This window comes from Lepisosteus platostomus, chromosome 17 (assembly GCF_059453375.1).
Source record: "Lepisosteus platostomus isolate fLepPlt1 chromosome 17, fLepPlt1.hap1, whole genome shotgun sequence".
Classification (NCBI taxonomy): Eukaryota; Metazoa; Chordata; class Actinopteri; order Semionotiformes; family Lepisosteidae; genus Lepisosteus; species Lepisosteus platostomus.
Window position 1 is genome coordinate 13,178,857 of NC_142627.1, and position 13,214 is coordinate 13,192,070.

At 35.8% G+C, this 13,214-nt stretch overlaps 1 long non-coding RNA gene across 1 annotated transcript in view; it reads right to left on the bottom strand.

Annotated features, from left to right (window-relative positions):
• Positions 1 to 667: 667 nt before the first annotated feature.
• The window catches only part of LOC148646174 (uncharacterized), a 36,559-nt gene continuing 24,012 nt past the window's right edge, over positions 668 to 13,214 (bottom strand). The window contains exons 3-4 of the long non-coding RNA XR_015927908.1: positions 4,691 to 4,795; positions 668 to 1,234 (exon numbers count right to left, since the gene is read on the bottom strand). This is a non-coding gene — a long non-coding RNA (uncharacterized LOC148646174). The remainder of the gene's footprint in view (positions 1,235 to 4,690; positions 4,796 to 13,214) is intronic.

A 13,214-nucleotide genomic window follows, 5' to 3' on the forward strand; every position in this document is an offset into this window, starting at 1 on the left:
GTTTGGTTAATTGTTACAAGGCACGTCTCCCAAACGATACTATGTCTCTAATTAATGGTTATTAATAATAGTCTAAAACGACAAGAGTTATAAAAATAAAATGATTACATGATCAAATAAAAATTCCCTAATATTTTAAACTCAAGCCTTGTTTATTAAGCCATTTATTAAGTCATAAAGAAACAGTCAAGTGATAACAAATAATAAGTGAAATATAGGAATATTAGAAAGTACATGTATTCCGTGTTGTTTCCATTGGAAGTATTGCAAATGTCTGAATTATAAAGCATTTACACCAATAAAGTGTGGCAGTAGAATGAGAGTATGCCCGTCCTGGGTGTTTCAGAGCCAGTACTTGTGCCAGTGCTGCCTCCAGGCAGCTCAATAGAATGTTTGATCTACACAACTAAAGTGGATTATGGGATGCTGGACTGGCTAAGAGAAAGCTCGTGGGTCTGTTTATTTTACACTTTTCTTGCCTTAGGGAAGTCTTTATCCTGGTGGAAATGTGTCCTAAGAGCCCCTGTGCACAGGACTGAGATTAATGCTCAGTTTGTCACAGATGCAGGGCGGGAAAGATAATCAATATCCTTTGATAGCTACTATTAGGATTTTAACAAGCTTTTTCCTCACGCTGCTGTGCTTCACAGAAGAGAGAATGTCAAAGTTCCCCTTGCAGTGTTTAATTCTGTGTTACACAATTATTTTTATACTGTTCTGCTACACTCATTCACACAAGTGCATTTCTTTTTCTAAAGAAAGAAATAATCCGCAAACACTTTCATAACTAGCCACAAACACCCCAGTGAGACCTCTCCTGTTTTTATTTTTAATAACATCTGTGTTTTTGTGCTCTGAGTAAAATAGTGGAAATTGCTAACTACTGGAAAACCTAGAGGGAATGCTAATTTACATGGTAATTATCTAGGCAAATTAAAACAAATTAACTATCTTTTTTAGAAAAGCATTGACATTTTTTTAAAAATCACTTAATTTACCAAAGTTGTTTTCTAATTAAACGGGATTGCATGTCCAACAGATTTGCTTCTACTGTAAGTCTAAATGGTGCTCTGAAGCTAATAAAGTGATTCAGATAATTTAGCATTTGATCACGCACCCTGTTTTCAGCACATAAAAAAATAAAAAAAAATAAAATAAATCTCTGCGAACCAATAAGGAAGAAAAGGGCTGCCTTTCCCAGATGTTAGAGTTTCTTGTCCCTCATTTTCACCACCTATGGATAAGAAAGCAGCAGTGAGGACAGTAGCCAAATGACTGGCAGCTTTGGTAAGTGATTAATTCCAGCTGATTTTGCCACCAGCAGATGAAAAATCTTGACAGCTAACCTGTTCTTCACAGATTCGCTGGTACAGGAGGTATGACGTTCCATACCCATAAGCAAAACACAGATGACAAGTATATTTTGAATGCACAATTCCCTCCCAACAATAAGTTACTGTGTGTGAAAGTCTGGAAATAATTTGTGGTGCTGATTCAGTTTTATTCAGTAGCAAAGTTATTGTAACTCTACTTTCGCCAGCTGTGATGTCATGCAGTAAGGTAACAGAAGCCTGAGCACATCAGTTCAGTTCATTTCGTGCTACAAATACAAATGTATCAGTGAGATTTTCTAGACTTGAATTTTATTTTTAGATCATATCAGTTTCCTCCATGACCTTGTGGCCCACAGATCATACAGGACACTTAATGACTAAATAGCCTCTCTCTTCAGAAAAGCTTTTTGCAACAGTTTACGTCTTTTTAAAACATTTTGTTCTGTAAGATGTGTAGAATTGTGCTTGGGTAGTATCTTTTCTATACTTTCTGTATAGCTCACCTACTTCTCACACGCTATAAGATGTGAACTTGTGAAATGTGTTTTTTTTCTTTTTTGTTAATTTAAACACAGTGCATAAGTTAGCAGCTTCCAGAGTTAAGGAACCACCGCTAAATGTTTTCACGCAGCAACCAGTAGGGGAGCTATGAACTAAATCTAATTTGCAGCATATGCGTTTGTCAGATCATTAAAATAATTGTTCCCATTTTGGCTGTTTCCCTGCTGTTTTTCCGTCAATTTCCACTACCAAATGATTTGCTCGTCTGAAAGCTCATCTGTGCTCTTCTTAAATTATGCACTCACTTAGAACACATGATGCTAATGACAATAATTAACCCAAAATGGTGCCTAAATAATTACACATTGAATGGGACTGCTCATTCGCAGTGTGATAAATTCATCGTTTGGTTATAGCTGATCAAGGTGTATTGTGTTTTAATTCCAAGACGTTTCTCCATCATTTATAAGGAAATTATAGTAGATAGCCCTTTATAGCTGTGAGGGCACACTCATATGTGGAAAACAAATTTATGCTGAACTATTCTGTTTGGCCTTGCATATGGGTTGCCTACCTACAGTTGCTTTGTTCTAAGTTGGCACTGACATCCTGGTTGCTCCACTCTTTTTTTAAGTGAACACAGGGCAATTTTTTGCAATGTGGAAACATTTCTGAATCTTATAGAACACTTCATTATTTTTTCTTTCACTTGGCCTTGTTTTCATCATGACAGTTCAAAAGGAGGATACTGCACGCACTACATATTAATTATCCAGAATGTACCTTTAGAAGTTTAAATTCACATTACGTAATCATACAGTATTTATCAATGAAATCCCAACATTGCCAAGAGATGGGGACAAATTGTTCATCAGCAGGTTTGGCTACACTCAATACAACAAGTCAGTCCTGTAACCTTTTTTGCAAAGCAAGAAATTGACAGTTGTTTACATCCTTTCTTTTGCTTATCAAATATTAAATATGGCCCCAAGGCAGTCTACTTTTAACCTTCAGAATGGAAATATCACAACATGTACAATAGATTCTTAACACATTGCATCTGTAGAGAAATAACTGTAAATGCGTTAATATACAACTCATGTTATATTGAAAACAACACTGTCGTGATCATTATAAAAGAGCAAATGTAAATGTATTTTGTGAAAATATTTTTAATGGTACTGACAATATAGATGAATACATATATAAGGAGACAGTTGAGGAGATATGAACATTTTTATCACCTCTCATGTTTTATTAGCTCAGGTGGACTTTTTTCTTGATATCTGCTAGGTTTTTTCAGCCTTTTTCTACTTTCTAGTACAAACCATAAAAAACAGACTTGAAATGAAAACCTACTGTATGTCAGAGTTTAATGTAATGCATGACCATTCACATTATTTTGAGTTAGATCTTATCTTTCATATTAATACAATGAGTACTGCATAATATCCTTGTGTATTTAATTTAGAAACAAAATTTAAAGGGTAGAAAATGTAGTTGAGCAGCAGTAAATGGATTTCACTGGTAGTATTTTGAGAAAGAGCAGATACAAAGCAGTGTGCACAAGCAATAAAACAACATTAGTGGGCACAATGTACAGCCAGTGCACTCAGTACCAAGTAACTATCAAAGTTATCTCTATACTACCAAACTTTCATTCACATCCCATTGGTTTCCATTCTCCATCACATTATCAATTGTCCACTGAGCTCTCAAAGTGGCCAACACAATTGGAGAGGCAGCATGACTGTGAAAAAGAGGACAAGAAACAGTCCTTTTCTGACCTATCCACCTGCCCAGGGAACAGGGGCTCTTCTGAAATTGGCGAAGCATGATAAAAAATGTCCATGCTGGTATGAACAAGTGAAATGAAACATGTACTGTATGATTGGAATTAGCGATGGGAATAATAGAAATGAGACTGCAAAATCCGGAGCCATCTCTTAAACCTGTGTCCGTTTGTCCTCACTATCTAATTCTGGTGTTGTGCGTTATGTGCACAGTCAGACATTCTATGCTTTTGGCTGTTCTCTTCAATATGTTATATATATCTACAACACCGTGTACATGATGGAGCATGACCCAGAGAAGTGCTACACTTGCAGATGACTGAAACTAAGTTATGACAGTAGGGGTGGCATTCTCATATCACATAATAAGCTGCAGTAGCACCTATGTAAGGTAAACAGTATTACTCCACACAAAAGCCTTAGAGGAAATTAGATTATGATGTAGTTGCCTGTATGACATTTTACTTGTGATGTTTACCTAACACACACATGCAGTGTGACCCGGATTCTCTGTCTACTACGGTTTTGCTTTACTCTACAAATGCCTAATCATTCTCCAGTGGAACTCACGTTTTTTTCCCTGTAGCAGCATGAACTAAGTATGTTTTGCCCTCTTTAATACGGGAAAAAAAAGCATTGTAGCCTTATAATTCTAATGATTGTTTTCTGGAAGAGAAACCCTATTGTATAAAACAAGGGATAATGTTTCCTCTGCAGGTTTAACCAACAGCAACACAAGGGGAAAAAATATCAAAGGGAAAAATAAAGTAATGAGAGACAGCTGCTGGGAAATGGCTGATGTAGTGCAGGTTTCTCAGCCTTGAAAACCTGTGCTGTGCTTTGACAAAAATAAAATAAAATAGTTCCCATGCCTTTGCCATAATTCATTAGCCCACGCAGATACCACCCTTAAGCAGGAAAAAAAAATCTGACTGTATCTTATTTGAGAGCAAGACATTGAAATAACTTCGAGTATCTTACCTCTATCAGTTAACATCTCAAAAAACAAATGCTACTAATAATAAAACATTTGTAAGTGCTGTGTTTAATGTGCCTATTCACCTTTAAGAAGCAGTCCCAGAAAGGCCGTTCCGGTGCTGTGTGGTGACAGATCACATGGAGGAAACAGACGCACAGGAGGGCTGAAGACTTGGCAGCTCTTTGTCTCTGTGGGGAGCAGAATGTGTTCAAAGCTTATTGTCATGTATCCGAGAGGCACTGAGCAATACTCCAAGGTGGAGCTGTTTACCAGTACTGCAAATATCTCCCTGGCTGCAAGTGGTGCTGTGGCTAATTAAGAGAACAATTAAGACCAAGGCAATCAGTCAAGTACACTCATAGTTGCCGTTTTCTGCACTTTGAGAAGTAGAGCCAGCTCCCAGAGGGCTAAGCCTTATTCACTCATTCAGAAAATGACAGGAAGAAGCTATTAAATATCTGAAGACCATAAAAATGCAATCATACTGTTCTAGAGCTGAGCAGTCCACCAGAGACCCAACACAAGGCAACTACAGAAACGTGTAGGTCTCTTAGTACATACTGTAGGCTTAGAAGATTAATCAGTGGTGCAGATGAACATTTATACTGTAGCACTGTATATAAGTCTTTATCACCTGTATTTCACATACATGTATATGTATATACTGTAAGTTCAGTGCATACCAAATACAGATACATGCAAATACATAAATATCTAAGTAACACAAATCTTTTTCCTTTGTGGAGGTGCCCTCTAATATCCCCACACATTGAGCGAATGAGATGAGTAATCCTGCTATGCAGTCTGCCCCTGTTCCAGGAATAGTGCCTGACCAATCACCAAACACGAAACCAATGTAGCACGCACTGCAGGGTTATCCCTGACAAATCCTCCGAGAGAGCTTCCCAGGAAATCTATGTCCCAGGATAGGGAGGAGACCAAATTGTCTGCTATAATTTCATATCGCTTACACCCAAATACAATTTTCCAGCATAATACAAATGATATGAGAAATGATATAGAAAGGGGGCATTTCTGAATTCCTAAAACAAAATGCATGTAAGTGTGAGAATGTACAGTAAAATAGTCACGTCTACATGCCTGCAAAGGATCCAACAGAGGTTAAGTCCAAGCTGAATAAAAGAAACAAGAAAAATTGCAAAACATGATACAGCTGTGAAGCTTTTTTTGGGGGGTTGTAAATATAATTGACATGACTTGTAATTACATGTAATATATACAAGGGGAGCTGTTTTAACAGCATACTATTTCCAAAGAAGATAGCAGTCCAAAATCTGAGCTCAATGTATTCTGATTAATAATCAAAATTCAATTTCCTTCAATCTACTTCACACAATAGCAGGTGATCTCAGAAGACAAATGAATTCCCAATAGGAAACCAGATGCACTCTTCATTGATGAAAGAAGTGGTGGAAAGGAAAAACGTACATACTATAGATAGTTCAGGTGGGTAGCTGCATCAGCATGTGTAGGCTGCAAAGGAACAAGTAATAGGTTTATTCCATGCTGAAAAGAGAAGAAAGAAAACACACTGTTTCTTTGGGTGTGAGGTGTTTTCTTTCTTCTCTTTTCAGCATGGAATAATGCTATTACTTGTTCCTTTGCATACTACAGATATGTTTTTATTTTAAAAAATTGTAGCACATCCTTTTAACTTGGCGTAACGTCTTTTATTCAGGTTTTGAATAAAACAATAACGTCCTTAAAACAGAAATTTCAAAGCTGCTTTTTAATGTTGGCTTAACGATATGCAGGATTCAAAAAGTGCCCACAAACACACATGGAAGAAAAACATCATTAAGAAGTAAAAATTCATCTCCATCTGCCCACCTTCACATTCCTCATGCAAGTTCAGTATGTGTGCTCCTTAAAAAAAGAACTCTGAGCTACGCTTCATTGAGTATAACCAAGCAGAAGTAATTCTGGCCTACTTTCCAAGCCTGGATGCAGTCAACACTTTGGCAAAAAATGTCCAATTTGCATGATTGCATGAATGCACTGTACATTAAGAGTGGAGGCTGAAACTAGTTCCAACTGTAATGGCTCAGAATTACTACAGTACATAATTAGCACTGGGGGAAGAAAAGTAAGTCTTTGCAGAAAATATTTTGAATAAATTATTTAATCATTGTTTCCAAAAAAATTGTTTGGAAGTCTACCTGGGAAGTTGCCACTAACATCTGGAGATTGGATTGTCTGTCATAAAAAGTGCCAAGACTGTCTTGAGAATCTGTCTATAATGGAAAACAGTGACACTGACTGCATTGAATATTTTGGACATACATTAAGCGGCACACTTTCAAAAAAGATGTATTGTGTTACTTATGGTGTGATCAGATATTTAAATTGCTTTAAGAAAGTACTGATGGATACAGGATTTTCAAACCTGGAATGATAGCACGGCTGATTTTTTTTAAATTAATGAAAGATTTTGTTGGACAAATTGAATGTTTATTCATAATTTTTACATTTTACGATTTTTACATTTTATGGAATAATATACGAGATGTACATTTAACAAAATAAATAGCAATTTAAAAGGTAACTAGATTATTTAAAGAAAGTCAATAATTTTACATTGCGCAGACTATTGATACAAAACAAAATCATTTTCATTCATGTTAGCTTTTCAAATTCTGTTTTGATCAATGCTTTTGATAATTCCACATATTTCACAGAAATGGCATTGAAGATTGCTGTATAGTACAAATTTGCCTTACACATTACACACATCTTGCTTTATTACAGCATTGTATCTGTACATTTCCCCTAATAATGACTATTATAATTGCATAGATGATACTAAATGTCCTATGAGACAGCATTCTCAACTCTTGTATGAGATATCTAATTCTATTCATTTAGAAGTAAAAGCAGAAGATGTCCAAAATGGCCTAACCCTTTGGTTACTTTAATATCTCCAAGTGTCACTTATTCTAAGCATCTGATGGCTTGTAATGGGCTGGACAGGATAAATGGATTGATCAACAATTTTTCAGGTAGCACTTAGGCCAAAACCAATGTCACAGATGAACTGTCCTTCTACAGACAGGTCATTAGTTTAGTACTTTAGTGTAGATGGCTCATTTGAGAGCTGCAAGATCTTCATCATGCCCTGTCACAGAGTATGATGGACCCATTGACAGATCACTTTTTATTTTGTGCTTCATCAGTTTAATGGAGGGACTGTTGGTGTCAAGAAATTGGATGACCCAGCTTTGACTGATTGGGGCCCTTTCATTAGTACTTTGGTGAACAGCTAAGATTCATTTTTTACCAGAGCTGGGGTTCTGCTTTGCATTAAAGAAAAGGTCCACTGGGAAGCGACTAAGAATCATTGTAAAAGCGCCAGCCCTTCATACAGCTTTGATAAAACCTTTGAATAAAACTTTACTAATGTTTTGACTCAAACTTTAAAGAAGCAATGTTTTGCCTTTTTCTTAGTAAGCATGGTGTCTCCAATCATAGACCAAATACAGACCCGTTCACGAATCCATTTTGCAGAGTATTAGAAAGGACATTTTAGAAGCGGCACCTGTAACACCTCTTCTGTGAAGTCTAATGGCAAAGTGTCACATTCCACATTGTCACCATTCAAAAGGAGAAGCCTAACGCTTAATTGAGTTATCCTTTTCTAACACCTCATTGTCTGGAATGTTTTTGTTTGGCTCAAACTCCCGGGAGCACCGGAGCAATGTACTAATCACTGTACAACAGATCTCAGTGCCATAGAACAGACAAGTGCAAAACATCCTTCAGTCACAATCAATTTTTCATTATTTGGCACTGCATACTATTCACAATGTCTCATCCTATGGTACAACAAAGGGAGTACCTTAAATTCATTCATTATGCAGAATCTGTTCATTTCTTTTTTTTCTGCAGTGAAGTGTCCTTCTTGCATGTTGTTTAGCTTGTCATTTATTTAAAACACATGGGTGAAAAGGCTGCGAGTTAGTGTTCTGACAGTATCCTCAGCCCTTTTGGTATAGCAGTCACAAGACTTCATCTATGGTTTCACCATGTTATAAAATAGCTTACTTTATGTCACAAAATGTTGCAACGTTGAAAAGTGTTTTTTTTCTGTAACCAAATTTTGTCTAATTTTTTACAAATCCTTGTGATGCAAATAAAATTGAGTCCAAGAATCCAATTCCTTATTGCAATCAATGTTAATTCTGTAAAAAAGAAGATATTTCCTTGTTAAAGAGAAAAGACCATTGACAGATTCTAAAGACAATCTGACTGTTACTCACATAACCGAATTACCTCTCTAAGAATGTAGGTATAATGAGAATCATATCAATATATTGTGACAAAACAACTTTGTGAAACTCAATTTAGTTTATTACTAAACATTTATAAGACAGTGTGCTCAAATTAACTTTGCTCTATGTGTTAAATATTTAGTGCAATAGTCTAAATTTGCTGAAATGTATTTCAAAAATCTTTGTGCTCTTAATTGTGATAAAAGCTTTGCATCATCTTAGTCATGGAAAATAACGTTTTTACCACATGTACAGCGATATTATTTTATCCTGCAACAGTTGAAAACTAAAGAAAAAAACAGTCTTATGCAGGAATTTAATAAGATAATTACTCTGGCTCTATTATTTCTTTTATTAGCTGTGCTAAACTGCAATTGTTTATAATTGTACCCACTGGATTAACTGCTATGCTCCAGGCTTATTTGTGTTTATTTAGACAGTTTCTGGTTGAAAGCTCTGAAGAATTTTTCTTCATGCAATATAATTTAATAGTTTTCCATTGTTAATTATTTACTGTAATCCATGTTTTTGTAGTCTCCCTTCCATATTCCTCTTAGCACTAATCACAATACACTTCCAACAGTTCTACTTGAGAATGCCTGATTGATTTTAATACTCACTCTCAGCGCTTGCCAGGTGTAGCAAACTTATCAATGTGACTTCTTCATTAAAATAATTTGCAAACCAAAAGTGACTTCAAAAAGAAAATCCCTGTTTTAATCCTGTTTAATTACTTAATTATTGTATACTTTCGAACAATGCTTGGGTTTTTATTAAAGTTTTAATAACAATACTGATAAACAAGCTTTGCAAGTATGGGATTTGATCCAAGCATGCACCAGGTTTAATATATCATATATACATTGGACTAACAAACTCACTTAAGTACTTCTGCTTTAAGGATTACACAGGAGACTAACTGACAGCTCACAACCATTTCAGGCCTGCAGTGCCAGGGAATAGCGCTATATAATCACAGAATTACACAGGAGGAAAAATGTAATTATCATTTTTACCTCTGCTGCATCTTTGGGGGAATGGCCTTGCAACCTTTTATATAGAGAACAAATTTTATTCTAAACTAATAATGCGTAGAAATTGACGTTACAAAAAAAAAGAAAAAAGTTCAGGCATCCACGGATTATGCCTGAGCAAAGCATAGTCAAGTGAAAACCCTTCTGTATTAATATGCATAATAATATTTCACATTTTAATGCAGGAGACAAAGGGAGGTCTGAAGCTCATTGGGGGTTCCGTCTCCACAGTGTATTGCATTTTGTTTTAGACAAAGCAACATGACTTCCGTCTTGTCTTTGTGGAAAACTTTGAGCTTTGCTGGGACTTTCACATGAGCCTAGCAGTCCTCTATTTTAATTCAATGATAGAAGCATTTCTCCATTGTGGTTCTTTAAAGCTTTGGCTAATTAAACATGCAAACCACCAACCCCCAATCACCATTAAAACAAATCAAACATCTGAAGATCCCATGTATGAAGAGACTGGGATGTTCTTGTTGATACAGCTTTTTCTTGTTGATACAAAGAATCCAGTATTTAAGGCAGACATTTAAGAACAGGGAGCCTCAAAAAGGTGAATCCATTGCAGGCTCCATTTTTAAGACATGGTATAAAATCCATTACTTAATTTTTATGACAGATCATATATCAAGTTTTTATGTACCTTGGAATTAAGAGAGATCATTAGACATGCATGTGAATTAGGTGTAAGTGGACCACGAAAAATATTTTTCACCATACACACTGTATGTTTTCACAGTTCACAGTTCTATCTTCAGATTTGACCATTTCATTTTGTAATTTGTAACCATCATTTGCACCCTCTTGTTTTTTTTGGTCTGGAAACAAGAAATTCAGTTATAGTTAGCAGAACCTCTGACTACAAAATAATTTATTTTCTACCTAGCTTACAGTTCATTATTGAACTGTAGCACAACACTTCAGAACAACCGAGTAGTAAATATCAGTGAATGTCCACCTGCATCACCAATATCCCAATATCTTCTCTTTTACTTTTATTCACAATTTAAACATGGATCATAATATGGCTGTGAGTACTCACTGAGCCAAATTGAAGGTACGAGATAACTATTTATTGTTCTTTTTGTCTCCCTAATAATACCAGTGATACAGTAAGGTGAACTAAACAAATCCAATAATGAACTGTCAGTTATTAGGTCCACAATAGACAAGTATCCTACATGGATCTCAAGACAAGATCTCCAAATCAGAACAATAGAAAATTGAACCAGAAGGCTCTCAATCAAATCACTCATGCAGAATAAGGGTAATAGGAAAAGGGGGTGAGGAGCTCATGTCTGAAGGCATTTACCATTAGGTAGAAGTGGCCTAAGGTCAGCAATGACATGACTAAGGCCCTCAGAAACTGGCCACTTTATAGATTTCATTCACATCTTTTTTTTCCCCAGTTTCGTCATAATACATTAAAACAGAGTGCATGTCATGGAGCAAATGAACCCCGGGCAGCATTTATTAAAAAAAAATAGAAAAATATCCTCTGCCCGATTCTTGGGATCTTATGCACAAGTCAGCAGTGAAATATTAATTGCCAGTGATTTATCGCTGGCTGTCATTAGGCTCTGAAAGCCAGCTGTTCACCCTGGAAGCAGTAGATACAATTTGTTCCAAGAGCTTTTCAAGGCAAAATCTGAACTGGTGGATTCAACCCAGCAATCTGACACTGAACTGTTTTAGCAGGGCTAGGAGTGGGACAAAATACAGCATTTTTATAAAGCTCAAACGTTATATAATAAGGAAATTCTCTTTAGTCACTATTTCTGTTTAACCACACTTTTTTATTAGTAGCACATTTATAGAAAATGAAAATGTTTTGTGTCTCTATTACCCCTGCCCCTAGAAAAAAATAACTTTTAAATTATTTGTTTCCTAAATAGATATTGTTAAAACATTATTCTTTTCAATGTCTGTGGCATTTGTTTGCAGGTATTCCTTACAGTTGGCAAATGACTGAAATGTTTCTGAAATTTCCTAAACTAGGGGAATTGACTTCACAGAAAACTTTTATGAAGTTTATTGTAGGAAGAATAAGACAACATACATAATAAGAAGACCTTCAGTTGGAACAACTAGGCCTTAGTTAAAATCTGCCTGGTCTTAACATAGACTACAGATAATATTGTATCACAAATTCAACCAATTGCTTTGCATAGTTAGAAGACATAGAAAGGGACAGAACAAGAATTTGAGACACATTGGTTGGGGAATAGGATATGACAGCTGTCTATGCAGTAATTACAGTACAAGAGAGATAAAAGGATGTCAGTCCTTAATCTTGCTTTCCATGTCACCTTGTTTTTACCTGTCACTATAAAAGAAGAAATAGTTTGTAAAAATCCATAGAATTCCTATATTTCTGTAATGAATAAGAGATTGCAAGACTCATTTCAATCAAGTCATTTGAATGTTAAATGTCCCAACTCCTTTACTTTCCTGGCAAACAAGTATGTGAACCTTACACTGTAGGCACAAAAAAGCAAAGCAAAGCAGTAGGTTTGATTATGTGCACTCTGTATTTTCTTTAACTTATGTCAGAACCTTGTACTGCCAAAATTTCTATAATACAGTGCCCCTCTAGCTTAATAAATATCTCAGAGTATGAATGGATGGTTTTTTCAAATTTTGTGTTTTGCAATTCAACACAATACTCCATATGTTAAGGCTTTAGATTATTTTGGAAATTGCACAAGGCACAAAATGGAAACATCACATTGCAAACAAGCCTTGTACATGGTTGCTGAAATCTACTGTACTGTTAGGAAGAAAAAAAGACTTTCATCCCTTCACATTAATTGCTTTCCAGGAAAATGTTTGTTACACAAGGGTATTTATTACTTGAATTTCATGTTCGTCCAAGTGCACTGAACTCTCCCCTCTCTTCCTAATATGCTGGAGGTCCCTTTACTTTTAAAAGAATAAAGGAAAAAAGAAAATATCTCTGCTCTTACATTATCAAAATCCCTGCTATTAATAATTGAGTATATCACTTTAGTCTCAGACTGAGCTAGAGTGCTCTCTTCAGCTTGTTACTCTCAGTTCAGTCTCACGGCTAATTCACTGGAGATCATAATTTATGGACAATTGAAGCTGCAGAAACATCTCTTGGAAGAGAACGAGGAGATCCATAGCAACAATTCTTCTGGGGAATATTAATCCCCTGCTTTATGTAGTGCTAAGTGTACAATAGTAATCAGAACTTGAGCAGAAGCTGCTAATCATTAAGGGAAAAAGCTATATAAAGAATTCATAATGGAATTAGCCTG